Source organism: Mytilus trossulus, unplaced genomic scaffold (genome assembly GCF_036588685.1).
Source record: "Mytilus trossulus isolate FHL-02 unplaced genomic scaffold, PNRI_Mtr1.1.1.hap1 h1tg000122l__unscaffolded, whole genome shotgun sequence".
Lineage (NCBI taxonomy): Eukaryota > Metazoa > Mollusca > Bivalvia > Mytilida > Mytilidae > Mytilus > Mytilus trossulus.
The window spans coordinates 2827855-2853816 of record NW_026963298.1 but is presented as its reverse complement, the minus strand read 5'-3'; the positions used below and the strand labels follow the sequence as shown (position 1 = coordinate 2853816).

The 25962-nt window shown below is 32.1% G+C and overlaps 1 protein-coding gene across 1 annotated transcript in view; it reads left to right on the top strand.

Annotated features, from left to right (window-relative positions):
• LOC134700101 (innexin unc-9-like) overlaps positions 1 to 25962 on the top strand; it is a 160136-nt gene that overhangs the window by 56838 nt on the left and 77336 nt on the right. The window lies entirely within an intron of this gene.

The window sequence follows — 25962 nt, the reverse complement described above, 5'->3', positions numbered from 1 at the left end:
GCAATATATAAAAAAGAAAAAAACCATACAGAAAATATAAACATGACGTGAATGAAAGAAAAATACAAAATACTACATACAGCAATATATGAAACGAAAATATAACCTACACATAAAAAAAAAATAATACTTCATACTGCAAAATATTAAAACTAAATATATATATATATATAATAAAGAAATGTTTAGAAACAATAAATTATTACTTGTGATGTCCAATCTTGCCTTATAAATAAGCTCTATATTACAAGGAAAAATATAAGTCATTTATATATAGAAAGAAAAATCCGAGAATAGAATCAAGACATGTATGGAGAATGCACTTTGCAAATATAGCTGTTTCACAAACCACGCCTGTTTTGAGAGATTAATAATATTCACAGATATTTTGTTTTCTTTAAGTACTGGTTCCAAGATATGGTGTCTGTGTTTCATCTTATTGAGACATAATTTAGGAATGTTGCAGTATAAATGCACATGGTAGGCATTGGAATTGAATTCTGAGAAGAATATAAGTGACAAAAGCGGTAATGCAGAATTTTATGTTTAATCTATTTACAGTTTGGGGCAAATAAATATTGAAAATATACCGCACAGCCCTATGCTTTGACCTTTGAATACAAAAGTAATGCATATCAACTTTCCATTATAGGTATAATTTTTTTTAAACTTCCTAATTAAAGTGGTACAGTTTTAAATTATTCGAAAAACTAAGGATTTTCTTATCCCGTGCATATATTACCTTAGCCGTATTTTACACAACTTTTTATGAATTTTGGTCATCAATGCTCTTCAACTTTGTATTTGTTTTGGCTTTGTAACTATTTTGATCTGTGCGTCACTGACGAGTCTTATGTAGACTTAACGCGCGTTTGGTGTTTCAAATTGTAAACCTGGTACCTTTAATAACTAGCCGTAAAGAGAGATCCTATGGGAAATTTCAGTATCTATTTTACAGATATGTGACATGGAAGGAAAATATAACCAAGAAATGTTTGGGAAAAAAGCACAAACTGTTGTCTGTACTCAAGCTTGAATTATATTTAAGCTATTCATTAGAAGAAACATGTGTTACAGTGAAACATAAGGGATAATCATGTTGCTTTCACGCTTACATAATAAACAAGAAATGTTTAAAATAAAAAGTATATATAATTAAAGAAACAGAGGTTCCGTTATGAACCATCGATATGGCGAAAGAAAAAAAAACAATCAAACTGATAAAGGGTTTAGCCTTATGCAAACAATATAACGAAACAAGTCGGGGTGAGAAAAAAAACTGATTTCTTTCAAATAAACAATACAGGCAATATTTACCACTGAAATTAACGTTCTGTATCTCAATCTAAAAACAAAATCTTGACATTTCATTCTTGAAAGCATCCCCTTGTATTGCATCCATATCACGTAATATAACGTGAACAGTAAGGCATTACAACTTAATATCTTTATATATGATGCTCTTGTTTATTGTCGAAACGCTTATTCAGTCAAAAAGGAGCATGATATATGTATATATATAGTATATCCGTGTCCAAAGCATGTAAACTATTTTTAAAACATTAACGGGAATATTAAAATGAAAATCAACGAGGTAAAAATGCAGCGATATTTGCTGCTTTGGCAGGGTAGGCTTTGTATGCTTAAATTGCATACATCAACAAGCAGTTGGTCGCGGTAACAAATTAGTCGTGATATAGAATAGATACAACCCCATTGGTCGGGTTCTAAGATGTTCTAAACATTGAAAAATACGTCATTCTGCATTGTTGGACAAAAGCACGAACGATTGGACAACCATCTCATTAACTTAAAACAAACAAAACTTAACTTCAGGCGTTTGATAGACCCTAAGTAGAGATATACCGCAAGGTGTAGAGCATTCATAATGATTGTTTTATAAAGGAGATAAATGATTCCTATGCACTGTTCTCTACTAAATCATGTTGTTTGTCAATGACACTTGCATATAATTCGGTAACTTCTTATCTGATAAAAATTAGTTCTCCACACATGGTCCTTAATTTCGGCGGTTGTTTATATGTCCCACGCGCGGCATATAAACAACCGAACGAAAATGAAAACTAATTTTAATCAGATTGGTTTACTTTTATTAAATGTTCCTAGCTTTTTTTACGAGGTGACAAGTATCAGTTAACTTTACTTGATCAATATCCGCCTTAGCTTGAAAAGTTACACATATATTCAAATCAATTTATGGTACGATGAGAGGATTCACAAACCCAGTTGTCAGCACTTCTGTGTTGACATGAATAATCGTTGATATGGTCATTATTATAAATTAACTGTTGACTTTGAAATCTACCTCAGGAATATATTACTTACGCTGCATAAGGCAAAACATTTGGGATTTTTTGGTTCTCAAAGATTTTCAACGTCGTACTATATTTGGCCTTTTTAACGTATTTTTATTCTAGCGCCAGTAATGAGTCTTTTGTGGACAAAACACACGTCTGGCGAAAATACCATATTTCAATCCTGTTATCTATGATGACTTTATTTGTACCTCTTCATTGTTTTCTGCCCTATTTTGTGGACATGTTTGACTTTACGTTGTGTTTCGTGGTTGTTTTTTTTTATTGGCACTGCTCTTTTAGTTTTTAATGTCCCTTTGGTCAATTCAAACTCTCTTATTTTCTTTCTTAAAAAGTCCTCTACCAAGTCAGAAAAAATGACCATTGTTATATGATGGTTCGTTTCTGTGTGTGTTACATTTTAATGTTGTGTTTCTTTTGTGTCGTAGTTTTACTCTTATAGTTCATGCACTTCCCTCAGTTTCAGTTTGTAACACGGATTTGTTTTTATGCCCCACCTAAGGTTAAGAATTTTGGTCAAGGTAGTTTTTGATGAAGTTGAAGTCCAATCAACTTGAAACCTGGTATACATGTTACCTTTGATAAGATCATTCTAATTTTAATGCCAAATTAGAGAATTTATTCCAATTTTACGGTCTAGTAAACATAGAAAATGATAGTGCGAGTGGGGCATCCGTGTACTGTGGACACATTCGTGTTTTTTCTCAATCGATTTATGAATTTCGAACAGCTGTAAACTACTGCTGCCTTTGTTTATAAGTGGAAGTATGCGTTGTCGTGTAATTTGTCTTGGACTCTAGTATTGGTTTAATCTGAGTTAAAAAATAAAGTGTATTAAAGTGAAAAATAGAAAAACAAATACCGAACTCCAGGAAAAATTTCAAACGAAAAGGTTCAAAAGGCAAAATCGAATGCTCGTACACATCGTAAGAAAGGAAAACAACTGTCATATTTCTGTTTGTGTGTTACAAAATTGTCTCACATATTAAAACAGATTTCAATTTGTTTTACTCCCTTTTTATGACAGAATATACAACTGATTAAAACAAGTAAACAGTGGATTTTTGAGAACGGAATATGATCAATAATGCTAGGAATAGGAGTTTGTGATGAAAATAATTTATGGAAATGATAAATAGTTCGTAGACAATGCCCTCTATACTTCAAAGTAGTTCTTCCATACAAATAAAAATACGACTGCAACTACTGATAATGTTACTGCAGATATTAATATGATTATAATTCGCCGTTTCAGAATCTAATGCATTCTGGGTAATATTTTCAAAAATGTACACCGAAACGTCGTGATTGGTTGAAAACGTCAAAAACAATGGAAATTCAACCAATGACGTAACAGTATTTTCACTTTGGGTTACGAACAATGAAATTACCCATGATGCTTTAGATTCTGAAACGGCCAATTGTGCACGCAAACAACATCCTCATAAATAATTATTTTACAAACTTATCAACATTTTGTAATTGCATTTAATTTGTCAGAACTGCATGTTAGATTAAGAATTACCTTTAGCAAAATTGAAGCTAGAATATAAAAAGCAAACAGCAATATGGAGGCGAAAAACTCAACAAAAACTTTTCAGATTTTTTTTTAAATGAATTGAGCTGAAAAGAAAAGTGTATAAAGTGAGAAGAAAAAACTGTTCTGCGACTGAAAATGTTCACAAACAAATGATTCATATGTTATTCCCTTAAAACTGATATTCCGAATAGCTGATCAATTCACCATTTTCTACATTTGACAATCCCAGTAACAAATGGAAAACAACACGTTTTATAATTTATTGCGTCCGAAGCGCTTTTCTGGATTTACCTTCATCAGGAACGCTCAAAGCCAAACATTTGAAATCCGAAGATGTATAAGTACCGAAAATCGTTGAAGAGCTATATGTCAAAAATACCTAAAATAAATAGCCAAATTTGTCTAAAGCCAACTTTGCCTGAAGGAGTTTAAAACTTAGTTTCATAGTAATTTCAAAAATTTATAAACAAGTCAGGAATATGACAGTTGTTGTCCATTCGTTTTTGAAGTGTTTTATCATATGGTTTTGCCATGTGGTTAGAGACTTTCCGATTGAATGTTTCTCAGTATTTTTGTGATTTTACCTTTTTCTCATATATTCTGAGGTACAAAATGTAATAAGCCCCAGACTAATAATTTGATACATCAGTTGCTCGTTTCGTCTACATAAGACTCATTAGTGACACTCATATCAAAATAGTTAGAAAGCAATCGATTGAGGGCAAATAAATCCGGGTTACAAACTAAAACCGAGGGAAACAAATCAACTATAAGAGGAAAACTACGGAAAAACAGGAACACTGAAGTGCAACAAAAGCAAACATTAATATACATAGAAACCAACTGTTTGATAACAACTGTCATGTTCCTGACTTGGTACAGGACATTTAAAGAAAAAATGGTAGGTTGAACCTGGTTTATATATATATAAAAAAAGAAGCTGGTATGATTGCCAATGAGACAACTATCTACAAGACACCAAAATGGCACAGAAATTAACATTTTAACAACTATAGGTCACCGTACCAGTGCATTTACTTTTAAAAAAGAGTTTACTTTATCTGGGATTAAGAATTAGCTAAGATTGATGTCTCTGAAAGTACATAGACGTTAATTATGGTTGCCGACAGACTATCTTATGTTTTACAGTGAGTAATTATACTGTCACTCAATGGATTGGCATCTATATAATAGGATTCTGTCTTCGTGTTTTTTTATAATTCAATTTTATTACAATTGAAACATAAAACAAGATTCTATTATCGTCATATAATAAAAATTTGTAATGATCTAAGTGGCTTTTTTTTTATACCTGCATAAATGTTTCACAATGCCTCGTACCATTGACAAGATCTCGTTTATATATACGTTCTCTAGCTACAAAGTAGTCTTACGGTGTTTATATATCTCAACTTGTACGATTCGCTCGTGTATGTAACAATGTCTTAGATTTTAACGAGAGAAATTTATGTATTACTGAAAAATTATTACACCAGGGTTTTCGATATCACAAACTAGTCAAAACATTTACTAAATTTTATCATCGGTATAAAGACATCATTCGTAAATATAGCTCAACATGCAGACTTTTTATACGTTCAGGTATTTCACATCCAATTTTTTATGGAAATATTCTTTATAAAGCACAAAGGTGTCAGTATTCACCTCATAAACTTACAAAACCTTTGAATAGACTTATTAAGAAGGGATATAATTACGATACTGTTGTCAAGTCATTAAAGATTGCATATTTTGGCGTTAATATTGAGTCACTGATAAGGTCTTTGCGTCGGAACTAAACACATTTATTCTAAAAACAGTTGTTGGCATGACACGGGTTATGTTCTTCTCATATATGTTATGATGGTATGATACTAAACCCCTTACGGGAAGGATTGTGCCTGATGTTCATATGATGGAATCATAATCTTTCAGTCAGTTTAATTGAAGTCTGGAGCTGGTATGTCAGTTAACTGCTAGTAGTCTGTTGTTATTTATGTATTATTGTCATTTTGTTTATTTTCTTTGGTTACATCTTCTGACATCAGACTCGGACTTCTCTTGAACTGAATTTTAATGTGCGTATTGTTATGCTTTTACTTTTCTACACTGGTTAGAGGTATAGGGGGAGGGTTGAGATCTCACAAACATGTTTAACCCCGCCGCATTTTTGCGCCTGTCCCAAGTCAGGAGCCTCTGGCCTTTGTTAGTCTTGTATTATTTAAATTTTAGTTTCTTGTGTACAATTTGGAAATTAGTATGGCGTTCATTATCACTGAACTAGTATATATTTGTTTAGGGGCCAGCTGAAGGACGCCTCCGGGTGCGAGAAATTTCTCGCTACATTGAAGACCTGTTGGTGACCTTCTGCTGTTGTGTTTTTTATTTTGGTCGGGTTGTTGTCTCTTTGACACATTCCCCATTTCCATTCTCAATTTTACATATCTATTGGAAACGTAAGGATTTATTCATAAACTGGGAATTTGGATTTTAAGATTTTTGACGAAAATCGATTTTATTTTTATATTGAGATGCTGTATGTCAATTTAATTACATGTACGCTTAAACCTTTGTGGGAATGCATTTCGATGCTCTTCACATAATAGCCAAAATAATTTCTTTGTACTTTTCGGAATATAACTTTTCTGCTTCCTGATATTGCCATTTTGGGCAACGTATTTTTAGGGGAATTATTGAAAACACCTCTATATAGTGTTTCTAGTATCTACAATGGTTTATATTGTTTTCTGTGTGCATTGCTGCATATTTTATTTCTATGAATACAAGTTGTCAGAACCGCATACTTAACCATAAATTGAACAGATAAGGAAGTATTATTTAATGGTATATACTTTACTGATTTTTGCTATATTTTCCTTATATCATTTATATATAGCCAGTAGTCAACACTTCGGTGTTGACATGAATATCAATAATGTGGTCATTTATTAATAAATTTCCTGTTACAAAACTTTGAATTTTTCGAAAAACTAAGGATTTTCTTATCCCAGGCATAGATTACCTTAGCCGTATTTGGCACAACTTTTTGGAATTTTGGATCCTCAATGCTCTTCAACTTTTTACTTGTTTGGCTTTATAAATATTTTGATATGAGCGTCACTGATGAGTCTTATGTAGACGAAACGCGCGTCTGGCGTACTAAATTATATTCCTGGTACCTTTGATAACTATATATATACATATATAAGAGATGTGGTATGCGTGCAAATGAGACAACTCCATTCTTTTTCCTAGATCTATAATATATCCCAGGAAATATTTAGTATCATCCGAAAAACATATATTAGAAATTGTATTAGATTTTGCCGGTTTGTTAGTTTTATTTTAAAATTCACCAATTCCAACTACAATATCAACAGACTATAACAACATCACACAACATTACATTAAACCTCTCGTTTTGAATTTAAAATCTCAGTTTACCAACCTAACAAATACCATGATTGTAATAGGTTGTTGCCATCTCTATTGTTTGACATTGCTGCACCACCTTTGAGCAAAATTACATAAGAAATATGAAATCATTGTCTGTTACGATACACTGACTTTGTATTGACAAGTTGGCAGTTAGGGTCGTCTCTGGAAATTATATGATAAATAAGTATATATCTGTTACACTCAAACGCATCATTGGTTGTCCTAATTTTCTTAGTCTAAAAGCGTTTTTCCTGTTTTAAGTATTTTGTATAAATGAAACGATTACTTTCGTTAATTTTGAGTTTGATTGATTGTTTGTTTGGTTGCTATATCTACTGTAATATTTTTTCTGTCTATATAGAAATAACATAAAACATGTGGTGCACAATGAATAACGCGCGTAGCGGGTCATTTTAAAGTGTGCAACAAATTTTTAATGTTATTTCAAATAGACAGAAAAAAATATTACAGTAATTTCTTATAATTTAGTTCTAAGTTCCATTGTAAACTGGAATAAAACATGAAAAAACGTTGATGATGATCACATGACTAAATTATGTCTATAAGCTGATAAACAAAACGACGTCAGTTAATCAGAAGACGCGTTACATTCAAAATTAAATTATGAAGTATTATCATTGTTTTAAGGTCTTAAATAAAACAATTGTGTTCCAAACTCATATCAAGGTATAAATTTACACACATTTATTCAGGGGTAACAATGTATCTTAAAGTTAGCGCAAAAAACTGACTCGTACCTAATGACGTCACTAATTTTAAATTTATGGCTTTTATTCACAATCTCTACAAAAACCAATGGCTGTTACTTTCCGACCGGAAATGTTCTGTTGTTTCCTCAAAGCTTTAATTACGACCTTGTTGGAATTTAAGATATTTCCCCTGAAAGACTAATTCCTGGAATTGCTAAAATATAGAACAAATTCATACGGATTGTATTTTCTTACTTGTCCTAATGTCTGATCACACGATATTGTCATATTAAGAGCTATTTAGGAAATTAAACAAACAACCTGTTATAGGAACTTAATAGAGCTATTTGGTTTCATCGATTTGAAATTTTTACTAGAATCTGTAGCTCACTGAAGGATTTGTATGAATAATTAATGGATAATTTTAGTACAAACATACAGTACTCATTTATATAACACTTAACATTGATTGAATGACGGCAAAACTATTCTTTTTTATGTAACGAGATCATGAGTTTTCCTTATGAATAAAACGAGATTTACGATTTACGTGAATGAAACTGCAGACATTAAAAATTACATATAGAGCACGTTGCTACTTTAACATGTAATATGTTAAGAAATGAATGCAGAATACACGACCTTGTACGGCTGTAGTCCAGATAATGTGTAACTAGGGTTTTATATCCTCTTAATGGACTATTCCTTTGTAAAATTGTATGATAAAACCCTGAATCATCATTATTGGTATTCTTGATATGAACACAACCAACGGGTCCGAGACCTCAATTGTCGTCCCTTGATTTTCGATTTTCGTTGTTCACGAATATAGTCCCTAGTGTTAACAGTGGGTTACTTGCCATTAATTTTTATACCCCTTCCAAATTTATTTCTCCATGTTTAATGCCTCAAATTGTAAGTAGGGGGTGAAATTACACTGTAAAGTTTTTTTTTACAGGAAAGTAGTGATTTGGTCCAGCTGAAAAAGGTTAAAAATAAGCACTTCGGAAGCTGTCAAAAGATTTCAAGACACCCTAAACACTAAATTGTTCCATATTTTGAGTTAGAGGCGATAAAGTTTTCTATAATTTTGATATAATTTGTCCCAAAAGTAGTACAACACACTGTAAAAATTTCATTGAGAAAGCGCAGGTGGAATTTTTTTAATTTCCATTTATGTTCTAAAAGAAAAGCACTGCAAATTAATTGTTGTCTCGGACCAACGTGTTACAGACGTACATATGCATGTTGAAGCCCGTGAACTTTGTCTTATAAATATTTTTAAACATTGTGACTTAGATTGAGTGTTGTATTATTGGTGCAGGTACTCATACCACATCTTCTTAATATGTTCCTATGTTTTAGCGAGCATTTTGCAACTATGAAATAAGCATCTTTTACAACGGGTGTCGCATGTGGAGCAGGATCTGCTTACCCTTCCGGAGCACCTGAGATCACCCCTTGTTTTTGGTGGGGTTCGTGTTGTTTATTCTTTAGTTTTCTATGTTGTGTCATGTGTACTATTGTTTTTCTGTTTGTCTTTTTCATTTTTAGCCATGGCTTTGTCAGTTTGTTTTAGATTTATGAGTTTGACTGTCCCTTTAGTATCTTTCATCCCTCTTTTACAAAATCAGCCAAATCATTTTTGAAGGTGTAGTATTTTGACGATATTTTTAGACTTGTTGTATCACTGCTAATTTAGTTTCTTCGACTGGAACTATACCCCGCATGGAAGCATTCAATTATAAATTGATTGACGCCTTTATAAATTGCATAACAACAGAAAAAGAAAATAATATTTCCGATAAATGTATAAAAATTGATTAATTGTCATAAGACATATTAATTGTACCGTCAGATTTTTCTTTAAACATTCCGTGACCGACCATATTTACACATTCAATAAAACACGCTAGAATCAATCGTTTAGATTTAAGAAACAAATCAAGACATTAGCTCGGAATTCATGTTAAACATTTTATTTGTATTTTTAAAGAAAGAAAATACAATGGAAGCCAATAACTAAGGACCGAAAACAATAAAGTTGTAAGCGTACTTAATATCATAGTATACGCCCTGTATAAACGCACTTTGTCCCATACAATACAACCTATACAAATACCATTGATATGTAATACACTCCGTAAAACGAATTTTGTCTCGTATGATACACCCTGTAAAATGTATGTTGCCCCATACAATACAACCTTCACAAACACCATTGATATCTATATAATACACCCTGTATAGATGAACTTAAAATCGTATGATACAACCTGTATAAATGCAGTTAACACTCGTCTATATAATACACCCTGTATAGATGAACTTAAAATCGTATGGTACAACCTGTATAAATGCAGTTAACACTCGTCTATATAATACACCCTATATAGATGAACTTAAAATCGTATAATACACCCTGTATAGATGAACTTAAAATCGTATAATACACCCTGTATAGATGAACTTAAAATCTTATAATACACCCTGTATAGATGAACTTAAAATCGTATGATACACCCTGTATAGATGAACTTAAAATCGTATAATACACCCTGTATAGATGAACTTAAAATCGTATGATACAACCTATATAAATGCAGTTAACACTCGTCTATATAATACACTCTGTATAGATGAACTCAAAATCGTAAAATACACCCTGTATAGATGAACTTAAAATCGTATAATACACCATGTATAGATGAACTTAAAATCGTATAATACACCCTGTATTGATGAACTTAAAATCGTATAATACACCCTGTATAGATGACCTTAAAATCGTATAATACACCCAATACACCCTGTATAGATGAACTTAAAATCGTATGATATACCCTGTATAGATGAACTTAAAATCGTATGATACACCCTGTATAGATGAACTTAAAATCGTATAATACACCCTGTATAGATGAACTTAAAATCGTATGATACAACCTGTATAAAAGCAGTTAAATCTCGTCTATATAATACACCATGTAAAACAAAATTTAGTCTCGTATAACATGCTCTGTATAAATGCAGTTGACATCGTAAAATTCACCCAGCTGCATTTAACCCAATATGCTACACTATGAAAGTACATGTATAAACGCACTTACTCCAATACTATGCATACCAGTGCACCCCTGTAAAAACGCCCACTATAAAAAAAACTTAGTTCATATAATACGCATTGAATAAACGCAATTTGAACTATATAAAATAAGTATGTTTTGCTTCCTCTTAACTTTGTTTTGTTTGTTTTGTTTTGGTGCAGTTTCATTTTTTCATTTTTTCTTTTTTCTTTTGGTTTTTCTTGCAGAAGTAAATGATTTGACTATCTAGATTTTGTGAATCAATACATAGTTTTAAATTCACATGGTCTTCTTCAGTTCAAAACGGTTTAGTGGAGCAACACAAATACATAACATTTCTTAAGACACCAAATTAAACTTAAAATATAAAACAACAAATATCTTCGGTTTCTTTCTCTAGTTCTCAGACTGTGTAAATAAAATTCCTGCATTTTCCGACATATTGACTCGTTAAAGCGTCCTGTTGACTCACTGCAGTTCTCACTTTTATGTTTTGTAGAATCGTAAAATAAGATAAGCTTGTTGTAATTATGTGTCTTTGAAATCGTTCCTCGTCGTAATCCTCAAATATTTGATGTCATAACAATTTTACTTGCGCAAAGAACATATTGCCCTTCAATCTGGCAAAATCATTAAACGTTAATTTTTTATTGACAAAAAATGCATGATTTCGACATTATCAGCAACACTTCAATCCATAACTTCTGCTAAAACAGATTTAGAAACTTGCATTTTTTTCAATATATCACGTATCTATGATACCTTAGTAAAATAAAAGTGCCGATAGAACTGATGTTTGATTGTTTTATCTCTTCTGTCTTATATTGGCTTTAGTACGTAGAGTTTGGAATTATCTGTTTATTTATAATTCACACAAATGATTCTATTTCTGATTTTAAAGCAAATCGCTGCTTTACAAAGAAAGTTAAGTTGTAAAAACGTTGCTAATTAGTGTTTGGATGCATTTCAAGGAATAACGATTGTTTTAAAAGATTGCACTGCAATCTAGATCTCAGAAAGTTCTTTAAGGAAATGGGCTAATTAATCAAGGTGAAGAGAGGCCTTTTTCCGTATGTTTTAATCATATTTTTCTTAAATAATATTCTTGGTGATGTGTACAAGGTGTTTTGTATTTCTCAACAGTATTTCAGGTGTGTTAGTCATTAGAATACAAGTGTGCATTGTTTATTCTAGTTTAATTTAAACTAACTTGGTGCTGAAACTCGTTACAACAAATGTTCATGCCGATACAGGCACTGCATGCAGCATTTGTTCTTTTTCATTGCTTTCTTCAATGTGGATTTTATTTATGATATTATTAATGTATACAAAGTTGGAATTTATAATTATACTTTGTTGTTGACGTGAGGCCTTTCAAATGTTCATAGAATTAGAAGTGAAAGAAAAAAAGAAAAGTGAAAGCAGAATTTAGAAGTGAAGGAAAAAGTATTGGGAGTTTTTTTTAATTTACAAAAGGATATAATTCTCGAACTTTTTGTTGATATTGAAATCATCATGAACACATGCTGCTTTTGTTAGAAATCAAACACACGCCTGCAAGAGGACGGAAATATATTTCCCGCCATATTATATGAAATGAATTTTGAACGATCATGACGTCAATGGTACGATTTTTCGGTGACATCACGGCATCAACTGGCGGTCAGGGAAATCGTAGAAAGAGTTTGAGAAGGGGTTCTGAAATCGGTGAAAGGCTTGAACATACAATCCATTTAACATCAAATTCGTCTGCTGCATCAGCTTTTGACTCGGGAGTTGCTGAGGCAACCGGGGCACATTTGTAAGTATTTTCAAGGTTAAATATAGACATGAGCGTTCTAAGGGTTTCTGTGACACGAGATGATGCAATATTGGACCTTTTGACGTCACGTATTCAACGATTCCTTTGTATCAGCAGATAGTTTCTGCTGTGTTCAACATTTAAATGAAGTTTTGTTACAGCCAGTTAAATGACCCTCAAATGTCGCTAATTTGTAATTGAAAAAGAACTCCTTTTATTGGAAGACTTCCGATAGAATTATATTTATTGGGCTTAACTTGTGCATGTACCTGGTTCAATTAGCTTGAAGAATCAATTATTTACAAAAGAACACAAGAGATAGAAAAAGTTAACATGTTAAAATGGTAAAATGGCGATAATTTAAGGGTTACAATGGGTGGTGCTAATCGATACAAAGGGGGAAATTGAAAACCATGAATTAATTGAAGAAAGTCCTTTACTGAAGCAGACTTATTTAGGAAATTATTTTTAAAACTGGCAAAAGTATATATACAACTGTAAAGTAAATAAAATTATCTTCATCATTATAACTGTTCATCTTAACCTATAGAAGACAATATATCTGTTAAGGTTATTTATTGATACATTCGGAATACTATACAATTACTGCAAAGTGCGTTGTGGCAGGGTAATTTCCGAAAGGTTTCAATTACATGGTCTTTTGTACTCTTGTTGGTTAGGATTTCTATAGCACTTATACATGTACCTTATCTGATATTGATCCATTGGTTATTTTGACAGATTACTTTTTGTTTGTGTCTGGGTTAAGTCACTGTCTAAATCATTGGTAGGCTAACGGGAGTGAGAGAGAAATAAACCAAGGTCAAACTTCAGGGAGTCGTCAAAAGAAAATTTACATAAACATTCGAACGAAAACTTTTTTAATATTTTAATTCAGTTTCACTTAGGGAAATTTTAATGTTAGTTTACAATTTGCATATTCAATCAACTGCTAGGGTGAAACCTCCTGAAGTATGGTGAGAACTATTTGATTCTGTTTTCCAAATTGTTAATCATCTTGCATTTACTTGGTAATGCTAAATAAGTTGTCGTCCTCTGAAACTTTTATGAGGTATCTGATATATGAAATTCAAAGGATAACAAAAGGGGCTACTTGAAAACTGGTTTAAACGTTTAACCCCGCTGCATCTGTATGCACCTGTCCTAAGTCAGTTGTTAAGTAGTTGTCGTTTGCAATTGTTGATAATTAAGGTTCTCGTTTCTCGTTTTTAATATAGATAAGACTATATTGGTTTTCCTTTTTGAATTGTTTTACACTATACTTATTGTTGGGTCCTTAATAGCTTGCTGCTCGGTGTAAGCCAATGCTTCTTGTGGAAGACCTTACGTTTGACCTATATTTGTGAACTTTTTACACATTGTGACTTCGATGGAGAATAGTCTCATTTGCATGCATACCACATCTTCTCATTCACCTTACCAAATATTGTATTGTGTTGCTGCTTTGCTTTCATTTAAACTTCTTTTTGTCGGCGAAGTTTGAGACTTATGAAGTAATTATGTAAACTGAATTTGTGGACAGATTGGTATCGCATCTGTATTTAAGCAAGATATATATTTTGTCATTGTACCGATATAAGTGTATTGTATTAGCAGTTGTAGACGATATAAATGCTTTTTTACCATATTAGAGGATTTTGTTACCTATATCTGCTGTATCTATAGGTGCATTCAATTTATTTTTACACGTTATAACTGAACTTTTACCATCATAGCTATCTGCAATAAAGCTTTATTGAATCTTTAAATATAAGTGTATAAAATCTTTCGATATAAGTGTATAAAAATAACAGTTTTACATGTTATAAAACTGAACTTTTACCATCATAGCTATCTGCAATAAAGCTTTATTGAATCTTTAAATATAAGTGTATAAAATCTTTAAATATAAATGTATAAAAATAACAGTTTTACATGTTATAACTGAACTTTTACCATCATAGCTATCTGCAATAAAGCTTTATTGAATCTTTAAATATAAGTGTATAAAATCTTTCGATATAAGTGTATAAAAATAACAGTTTTACAAGTTATAGCTGAACTTTTACCATTATAACTATCTGCAGAAACGGTTTAGATAAAGAAGTCATCACTCACCCTGTTTTTATCTATAATGGTTTGTTGGGATAAGTTATACGCTAGAGATTGGACGCCTGATTGATTAATAGTATTAATGCTATACTAGATAGTGAGAGAATTGTTCTCATCTTGTTTACTGTACGTCATCAGTGTTCCGTTCAGGACGTTGAAAGATGGATACACCACAAATGACGGCTACGTGTACTTATATATGCAGCTTAATAGTGCAGAGTTTCTAGATCGTCCATTTTAAAATATATGGTCATTTGAATAGAAAACAATTTGAGAATGTTTCACTGTTTAAATTTACTGAGAGACTAATTACTGACATTACTGTTATAAATTATTCAGTCAGTATATATACATGTACAAACAAGGGGTCGACATGGTAGTCATCTACATCGTCTTTAACTGATGTTGTGGATTCGAACGTCGGCGAAATGTGTTGCAGCAAGTTCCAGGGGTCCAAATTTTAGTGGCATGTTTCCAAAATACCATATTTTCCAGTGGTAGTATAACTTGTCTACCCTTTATCCCGGCGAAATACCACGCGCAAATTCTATCGATACATCTTGTGGACGTTAGGTCGAAGAGGTGTATGTAGCTTATTGGCAATTCAGAATGATAGTTTTCGATAATTTAGGTGGAATGGGGGTGGTCTTTCAGCGATTTGGACATATTTTATTGCTGACATCAGGCAATATGTGTAAATGTTCTAATTGGATCTTTCCCATAATGAGCATGAAATAATTTCCGTTTGACTTGAGGCAAGTAACAATCAATCAGAAATGTATTATATTTAACCCCACTTACACAGTTCTGAGGCTGATAAAATAACCATTAACCCTCTATCAACACCTATTATAAACGGTTTCATGCATTTAATACTTAATAGCCCGTCAATCGTGCGCACGTGCTGGTAATAGCTGCCGTAGTGTTCGCACGTGCAGGGTAATGGCTGCTGTAGTGTTTGCACGTGGATGCCTCATTAATCATCTGTGTATTTGTGAATGGATATATCTTTTCCTGTTTAGTTAATCTCATTTGGGAACATGGCTATAAATTTGACTTTGAAACTAAATCTTGTTTCTGCAATTTAACGGCAATATAATAATACATATTTTATGGTCATAGTTTTATAAAAAAAAGAGACTCTTTCTTGTTGGGAGGGAGCAGGGTAAAAATGAGAGCAACTTACAAGGTTTAAACAATGCGAAATGCCCGAAACACATTTAAAACCCAGAACGTCTCACATGAGCCCACTCAGTTATATGCTTACAACCTAGTACTAGTCTAGTTTCTTCGATTGTTGTCAATTTGATCCGATGAAAGTTCATCCTTAATTAACACGTGTCGTTTTTTTTAAGTTTGGTTTGTTTATATCTGTTTTTTGTTAATAAATGTACATGTATATGATTCCGTGTTTATCATGTTTTGCTGTTGTTGTTTCGATGTCAATCGATCAACGAATCGTCACACAGATGCACAAAAGCTTAAGACTAGACTTCCAATGGAAAACAGCAACATACTTATTCTCCTCAACATAATATCATAAATTAAGTATCACTCTCTGATTCATTCGATTCTGATCGGATTGACATAAACCTAGAAAGTACATTGAGTAATATATTCCAAGCAAGGATGTTGCACTTCCATTTATCAAAAAAACAAGCTGTAATTGACAGGTTTATGACATACAGCTTGTTAGTGTAGACTTGTGCAATTATTTGATAAAGGCGAAATAAAGATCAATTTGTTTCTTAGTTTGTTTAAATCAGATGTTCGAATGAGATTTCAAATAACTCTTACGGTGTGTTTTTCAACTTCTTCTTTCGACATTGGTTGTAATATGATTCATTGAAAAAAGGAAAACAGATGATAATTAAGATAAAATAAATCCTCATTGAGCGATCAATCACGAGACCTTATATGAATTTGCAGATCCGAAATGTTAAAATCTTACCTGCGACCTTGGGGGTTCCGCTGTCGTCCCCTGCGACCTGACGTCCCATTTAAAATAACATGTGACCTACATGTACGACCCTATACAATTGTTTAAATCTTGCTTTCAAGTGACCTTGTGATCTCAAATATTTTTTCAACGTGAAATTGTGTCCTATGCATGGAGGTTACTCTATAGGAGCCTCGTCTATGTCATTCGTCTCAACTCGGCCGATTCCGTACCAGCGGATTCTACCGAGTATTCCCGAATGCATTTATGTATAATGAATAAAATACGCTCTAGGGTATATACATGTAGGTCAATACAGAAGCTACAAATGTACCAGACAATACAAAAATGAAACTGAGCAGGTCAATGAAATCGGCTAAGTGGTGAATGGATGGATTAGTGATCAACATCTAGTGACAAATATTTCATGGTATATATTAGGACATCTTGATGATACAGGAATATGATCCATTTTTTTTACCAACACGGTGAGCCAGAATTTTCAAAAGTTCTAGTTCATGCATAACAGTCCACAGAAAGACATACATGTATACATGTAGGACGCCTACTGGGAATTCCCCATTGCATTAAAGACCTGATGATGACCTTTTGCTGTTGTCTGTTCTATGGTCGGGTTGTTGTCTATTTGACACATTCCCCATTTCCATTGTCAATTGTATGTCTCTCTAACAGGCCACATTATTCTTACTCCGAGTCGTATACCGGTAGTCGAGTAACTGTAAAATACTACATACTATATATCATTTACATGCCTTATATGTTCTTTCCAAACGTTATGTAACTTTTGTAGAAGAAGGTGTGTTGTCTGTCACGTTGTTTAATTACTGCGCTGCTTTCTCCTATATATTATTTGGAAAATCAGAGTATACTAATTTTATTTGCAAAAATACACCCATATGGGTCAAGCAAACACAAATACAACATTTAATACAGACAGTGAAGAATTACAAATATAAACATAAAAAAAAACCATAGTTATAAATGGTAATTAATGTAGCCTTTGATGGACATGGACCTCATTTTCGCAATTCTAATGATTGCTTTATAAAGTCACCAATTTCTGTCAAAAGCTCAGATTTAGGAATTTTGTTATCCGAATAATTAAAGATACTATAAGTATACTAGTTTATAGTTTTATGTTACAAATAATGAGGTATTGCTTTATGTGTACACGTCATGCTGCCAATCAAGGGCTCTTGGAATTGGAAAAATAAATATTCCTGTTCTTAAAGTGTATTTACTGTTTCCTGTTTTATATCTTAAACTTTTTAGATGTGTATTTATTACTCAACATTTTATCTGATTCGAATAACTATATAAAGAAAAATGTTTAAACATCCCTTTGATTATTTATTGAATCCGAGTTTTCTAACGTATGGATAACCAGCATTATAAATGATCTATAGGATTCCTCAGTTAATCTTTGACTAAAAAACAATCTGCGACAATCTATCAAAATGTCAGTACGGATCCAAGAAAGACAGGAAAATGCCAACATTATGGTCTATAAAAATGATTTTTGTTATCTAAAATGGCATTTTATATTTGTCGATCAATTATTATAAGTTTTACTAATGTCTCTTAAACAAAAAGGTCAAAATTTAGATATTTCATTTCATACCGATGAATATTTTTATTACAGTTCTGGCAGACGACTTTTAAGATAACGCGCAACATCAATTAATCCCGCCAATCAAATATTGAACGATTGTAAAAGAAAAAAAACTTTTGAATTATCGGTAAATGTATAAACGCTGAATATATATATAGATATAGTGCGTCTTTCTATGTTGTGATGTTACACTACTATTTTAAGTTAGGGTGAAGGTTGGTGCCTGTTAAAATGTTTAAACCCGCCGCTGCATTTGTTTGAAGCTAGGAACCGGGTATTGAGAGGTTACCGTTTGTTGATGTAGTTTATACGTGTTTCTCGTTTGTCGTTTTATATATATGTATTAAACCGTTGGATTTCCTGATTGAAATTTTCACACTAGTCATTGTGAGGTCCTTTTTAGCTTGGTGTTCGGTACGACTAAATGTCTTACGTTGACCTATAATAGTTTACTTTTACACATTGGGCCTTGGATGGATAGTTGTCACATTGGCACTCATACAACATATTCTTATTTCTAATTATTAATATTTTAAATCTGAAAATAAAAACTCGCGGACACACACAACTTCGTCGGCAGATATTATGTAGTGATTTAAAGGCAGTATAATCCCACGAGTAATGAAGTGTACGTCATATAAGTGAATTAAGATGATTTTACAGTAGATAGTTCATAAAATATTTATTACATTTCAACAATTTATATATTATATATATCATAGGATACTTCATCATTTTATTGTTGATTATTTATTCTAATACGATCAACAACGTTATCAATTTCATAAAATTAGAAATGTTTCAAACCATCAAACGTTTATCGCAATTTCATGAAAATATTTTACATTCTATATGTGCATAGCCGAAGATAAATGTGTCTTTTCTTAGGTTGCTTTAATATACATTGGAAACATATTACAAAATCCGGTAATCGAACTTGCAGCCAATAAGAAAATATAATCTGTATACATCGCCATCGGTAGCGGGAGTTTCTCGCTGCATTGAAGACCCATTGGTGGCCTTCGACTGTTTTCTGCTCTATGGTCGGGTTGTTGTCTCTGAGACATATTCCCTATTTCCATTCTCAATTTTTTTAAACACTCACCGTAAATTCTGAAGTAAACATTAGACAGTACTGCATGAACATGGAACAAATAAAAAATAAACGAATATTAAATGGAACAGACGGACAGACAGTACCTCCTTCGGATAAAGAAGTAAAAGTTCGTTCGTTCGATGAATGATGTAAGAGTTATATTATTTGCACAGTTCGGATAAGAAACATTAATGTTGTAAACAAAAAACTCTGCGAGGAGAACCTAAAACAAGTCAATTACTTGGATAGCATGCAGACAGGCTATGAAGAGAAGTAATAGGCAATGGTAATTAAAATGTCTATGCCATAATACGACAGATTTTAATTAAAATGTCTATGCCATAATACGACAGATTTTAATTAAAAATAACCATTATGTGTAACGCTTGTCTTTCTTTTTAAAAATCTAAATATTCGTCTGGTACATCTCCTTTCAATTGATTGATTAATGGTTGCTTAACGTCCAGTGGCAAATAGTTGATAATGCATGTTCCAGACGGTCCTTCAAATAGATGTCTGGATTTGTGTTTAAATGTTGTTGATGAAACACGTTGTTTTATTGTGTGTGTGCAAGTCTTATTAGTTATTAGTCAGCCGAAGCACTGATGTATATCATTAAAAAAAACAAGATATTTTTCAACTTATACTAGTTCAAATACCGATTTTATTCAATTGTACGTAAATATAAAGAGAAATAGAGGAAAAAGGAGAAAGGTATGGTGAGCATTGACTCAATTAACTTTACATTTTAAGCTTCGTACCGAGCTTCATGCATGTCTTCGTGTATTAAAGTTTCTGTTGAAGCCAGGATGGTCTTTTGATTCAAAATAAAGTTGTTTCCGGTTACTTGTAAATAATACACTGTGTCATATGTGATTGACGAACATGCTTTCTTTTATCCGAATTGTAAGCGAGGTTTTTGAATCATGTTGTTTAGGCATATGTTATGTCGAACAGATTGAACACGTCTAACACTCGGCTATCCTCGGTAGAATCCGTTACTCTTCTTGAGGGCACGGAATTGGCCGAGTTGAGACGAATGCATATCAAATAGTATATTTCTGCTCTTTGAAAATAACAATTCATTGAATCAGAGTTATCTAAACTTAATAGTTGATGTATATTTAGTCTTTACTGAATCAGATAACTCCATTTTAATGCAGGTGGAAATTTATTGAAATATTAATAAGAAAGGGAAAAGGAAAAAGAAATGAGTATGAAAAGAAAATTAAATCACTGATTATAAAAACTAATCTTCATGTTGTTTCTTTTTTTAACATAAACGAACTGCTGTTGAAAGCTTTATTAAGCGGAATAGCAACATACTCGTTCTATATAAAATCAATATTGTGGGTTTGATTATGAGGAAACCGTATTTTTGAAAACACAATTGTGTCTAACTTGGGGGTCTTTCTCAATTAGTAGTCTGTTGTGACGTCACTATGTTAGTTAACTATATTGGAAAAGTTGTTCTGATTAATTCTTCTCATGGAAGATGTTTGTGTTTCTGCTTCCGAACTCGTTTCAGGATTAGAAAGATAAGCAAGTCATTAAAGAGAAGATGTTGCACAATTCTGAAACACATTCGTAACTTTTCTTTATATTCTATATAAGAAATGCAAAAATAGAAAAACAATGCTGACATCATAACATCTCAGTTTGTTTCGGTTGAAGAATGTTTTATTTATTTTGGGATGATGATCGACTTATACGATTGACCATTGTATATGATGCCTACTGTAATAAATCTTTGAAGACGTTTTCGGTTCAGCCCAGATAAAATCCAGTACATTTCCATTAGTCAAATTTAAAATTGAAAACATGTTATCTCACAAGAGCAAACTTTTTAATTACAACTTTGTGTTTTTCAGTGCTGTAGTATGAAAGTATGAAACTAGCAACCAACATCTAAAATAATAAAATAATGTCCTCTTCTGTTACAAAAATTATTACATCTGGGTTATTTGAAGAAAACAAATCTGCAAAAAAAAAAAACCAGGATGAATTTGCCATGCACCCACAATCATTATACATCGAGAAAAAAATAGTAAATAAACTTGGTTTGAAAATTGTTTATTTGCAAATTCTGGAGATAAAAAAAGAATCAATGTATAGATCGTGCATATTAGCCCTTAGCATGATGCTATATTTGGCAAAATTAAACAATTCTATTCAAGTCTAATCTAAATAATTCTTGGTAATATTTTCAAACGTGAACACCAAGACGTTATGGTTGGTTAAGAACATCATTAACTACAGACATTTCAACAAATCACTTGAATTTATTTATATGTTGGCCATAGAAGTTTGGATTTTGAAACTTTCAACTGTCACAACAGCTTGTATATTTTTTTTACTTTGTGTTCGAAAGATCACAAATTTTACTTTTCATTTTTTTGTTTGTTTGGCGTAAAGGAAAATGTTCATGGATTTTACGGAGTTTAAACTGAAATTTCCATGAAATCTGTCAAAGCAGTTGTGCACATTTATGACTGGAAGTAGGTAGAAAACAAAACTAACTTTTTGGAGTTTGATATAATAGATATAGGAAGATGTGGTGTGAGTGCCAATGAGACAACTCTCCATCCAAATAACAATTTAAAAGGTAAACCATTATAGGTTAAAGTACGGCCTTCAACACGGAGCCTTGGCTCACACCGTACAACAGTCCATTTTTACTGAACTAGTACACATGTTTGTTTATAGAGCAGCTGATGCACGCCTGTAGGTGCGGTATTTTCTAGCTGCGCTGACGTCACATTGGTGGCCTTCGGTTGTTTTCTGCATTTGCTCGAGTTGTTGCCTCTGTGACACATTCCCAGTTTCCATTCTCATGTTAAATAACTTGTTGCCTTTTATATCAACTTAACATGAAATATTGAATTTTCTGTTCTAAAATAAAAAGTAATATTTCATATAACTGCAGTTTCCTTACAATAAATCCCTTCAAGTGCAGATGTCAGCTTTTAACATTGCAATGAAATGTTTCTCATCATTTTATCAGGTTTAGATTGTAATTGAATAACACAAAAACGTCTTTTGTCTGTCAGGCTGTGAGTAATAGAATAAGACGATTACTAAACAGCAAATACAGAGCTTATTTCACATTTTTATCACGAAATAATTTTTGAAGAAACGAACAAATAACAGAATTGAGACATTCTTTATGCATCAGAGCTAATAAAGACCTCAGTATAGACTAGGACATTCAAATTAGATTAGAGAGATTATAAATGCATGCATGAGACAAGATAAGATATAGAAATACAACGAATTACAATATATCATTGATTTTACTTCGACAAAAATAAACTGATCAAAGATAGCAGGCATATAATACTGTATGTAAGACACGCGTTTTGTCTACATGTACAAACAACTCACCAGTGACGCTCGAACAAAACCAAGTGTAAAGGCCAAAATAAAGGACAAAATTGAGGATCATTCCGAAATTAATTAATTAATAATATCATGGGTGTATCTATTGCATAGGTCGTAGTGGGGTCTCCATGGTCTTGATCTAGTTTGATGGGGGCTTGTAAGAATTTTCAGTACATTGACATCTGATACCGTGATATCTTAGCAGAAGTACTGGTCATGGTTGTCAATAAAATTGTTACATCAATTGATATACTCATGACTGATTAGAAACAATATGTCAAAGTTTGGAACGTTACTTTAAAATACTAAACATGACTGTTCAACAACTCGAGCATATGGTCTCGTGCTATATCCTATACATAATATAATGATCTGTGGCATTATCTGTTAACTCAATCATTGAAAAGGAAAGCTCTTGTGTTTGATGTAAATTACCATGTGTAGAAAACCAGATATTTGAATAACTTTATATACGAAAACCAGATATTTAAATAACTTTATATACGAAAACCAGATATTTGAATTATTTTGTATACGAAATTTGTTTTTAACGATAGTTGTTCTTTCCATCCTCTGATTGAATGCCAATGAAATAAAAGATCAATTAAATAAAGCTTTTATGGTATAATAAATGAATGTATATATATACAGTGAAATCGACTTGTGAGGAATGAGCAGTGATTTATACATATATCATATGGTTAATGTAACAAAAGAGGCTGTTGAAATAGACAAGATTCTGGAAAAATATAAAAACCAATAATGGTGTTCTGTTAACTGTATTTCTAAAATCAATTTACTGTTGAGATATTATTGTATTTCTGTAGAGGAATGCATGTGGAATTTATGAGAAAAACTTGAAATTGGCAAGTACGTTTACGCAAGCGCAATTAAAAAAAACAGTGCTCCGACGGTGTGTATGGAGGAAATAAAATACTTTCTGGATGAAATTTGATATTTCTAGATACTGTTGGAATCGTGATAACTTTATTCATTCTGCATGGTCACTTGGATTATTGAAAAATTACAGGAATTAGCTAAGATAATTGGTCGTGTATTGATGTACGAATAGAGTTAAATGCAGCAATGCACTGTATATATTATTCTTTATTCAAATTGACAATTGCAACAAAGATTTTCGACATAATGCAATAATTTAAACGGCATATCTACAAAAAAAATGTTTGAAATGAGCAAAACATAGACTTAATTGAAAGAAATAACGATAAATACCGCTTTCTTGTGTTTAATTTTGTTCTCTTTTCGTCAACGCAGTATGTTGATTGGCAGTCGATTGACATTTGATGGTACTTTCAAACAGACGAATGCTAATTGGAAAGCTTTCAAGAACGATAACTCAATATTTTCCCCCGTATTGAAAATAATTACGGAATTGTAATACGAGTAAAAAGACGGAAACAGTGGTTGTATTACAATAACTTATATTTCATCTCCAGGGTGATAGATTTAATAAAATGACAGTGCGTGAGAACGTTTTTTAATATTTACAATTAGTGTGAGAATTTACATACTGGCTGGGAACATACTCTTGTTCATTAAAAAGGCTCATATTGATTTTAGCTACGGCTTGAAAAAAAGTAACAGGTGACAGCGGATGGTGGCATACTTATTGAAAAAAAACATGACTTCGGGAAAAATTAAAAAAAAAAGGCTAATAGAATCCTAAACAATAATGGTACCTGATTAATAGAAGACATTTTAAATTGGAAATTTCCTTGATTAATCCTGGCTGATGTATGACAAAAAAAGACATCGCCAAAGTGAAATCAGCTTTAAATGGCGGAAGGATAATAACTGAATGCACATTTTGTTACCTTTATGAAAAAGAGCGATCATGATACAATAATTTAAAAATATTTTCAATTGGAAATTTCCTTGATTAATCATGTCTGTTGTATGACAAAAAAGACATTGTCAAAGTGAAATCAGCTTCAAATGGCGGAAGGATAGTAACTGAATGCACAATTTTTACCTCTACAAAAAAGAGCGATCATGATGAGGTTAATTTGAGAAATCACTGTTATTGACGTTTAAACACGAGGGCTGATGATATTTTGATCTGTATGGTTTATCTCATGTGTTATGCCAGTTCAAACCTCTGATTCTATTATTATATATGTAATAATTATCGATAGAACAGGTGCGCGTGAGGTCGATGTAAATATGCTACTACACAGTCATTTTTGGTAAGTAGTTTTTATAATATAAGAAATCTTAGTTTCGAACAAGTTGTGTATCAATACATTTAAGTTCACACACGTTAAGTAAGATGTAAATATGCTGCTAATCAGTCATTTTTGGTAAGTAGTTTTTATAATATAAGTAATCTAAGTTTCGAACAAAAGTTGTGTATCAATACATTGAAAACACTGGACACTTTTAATTTGCAAAACACTCATTTGCAAATCCGCCGCCGCCTCAAACAAGAGCTACAATATCATGTATATAACCAAAATGTGCGGAATTACATGGGATTCAATAATTTCATTGGTTGTATACTGTCACTTTCATATTTATTTTGCAATTTGAATTATAAAAACATGGGATTTTCAATATCCCATGGGACAGGGCAAAATCCCATGGGATTTACCATTATCCCATGGGATTTTGGTTAAATCCCATGGGATTTTTTTTGGTCCCATGGGATTATTGTAGTCCCATGGGATATTTGTTGTCCCATGGGACAAAAAAAATCCCATGGGACTATAATTATCCCATGGGATTTTTAATATCCCATGGGACAAAATAAAATCCTATAGGATTAAAATTATAAATATATATAAATATAAAGTTATGTGTATGTTACAATGAATGCTGTTTGGTAGTAAAATGTTTTAAATGTATACAAGTTTTTTTTATATTTTTTATA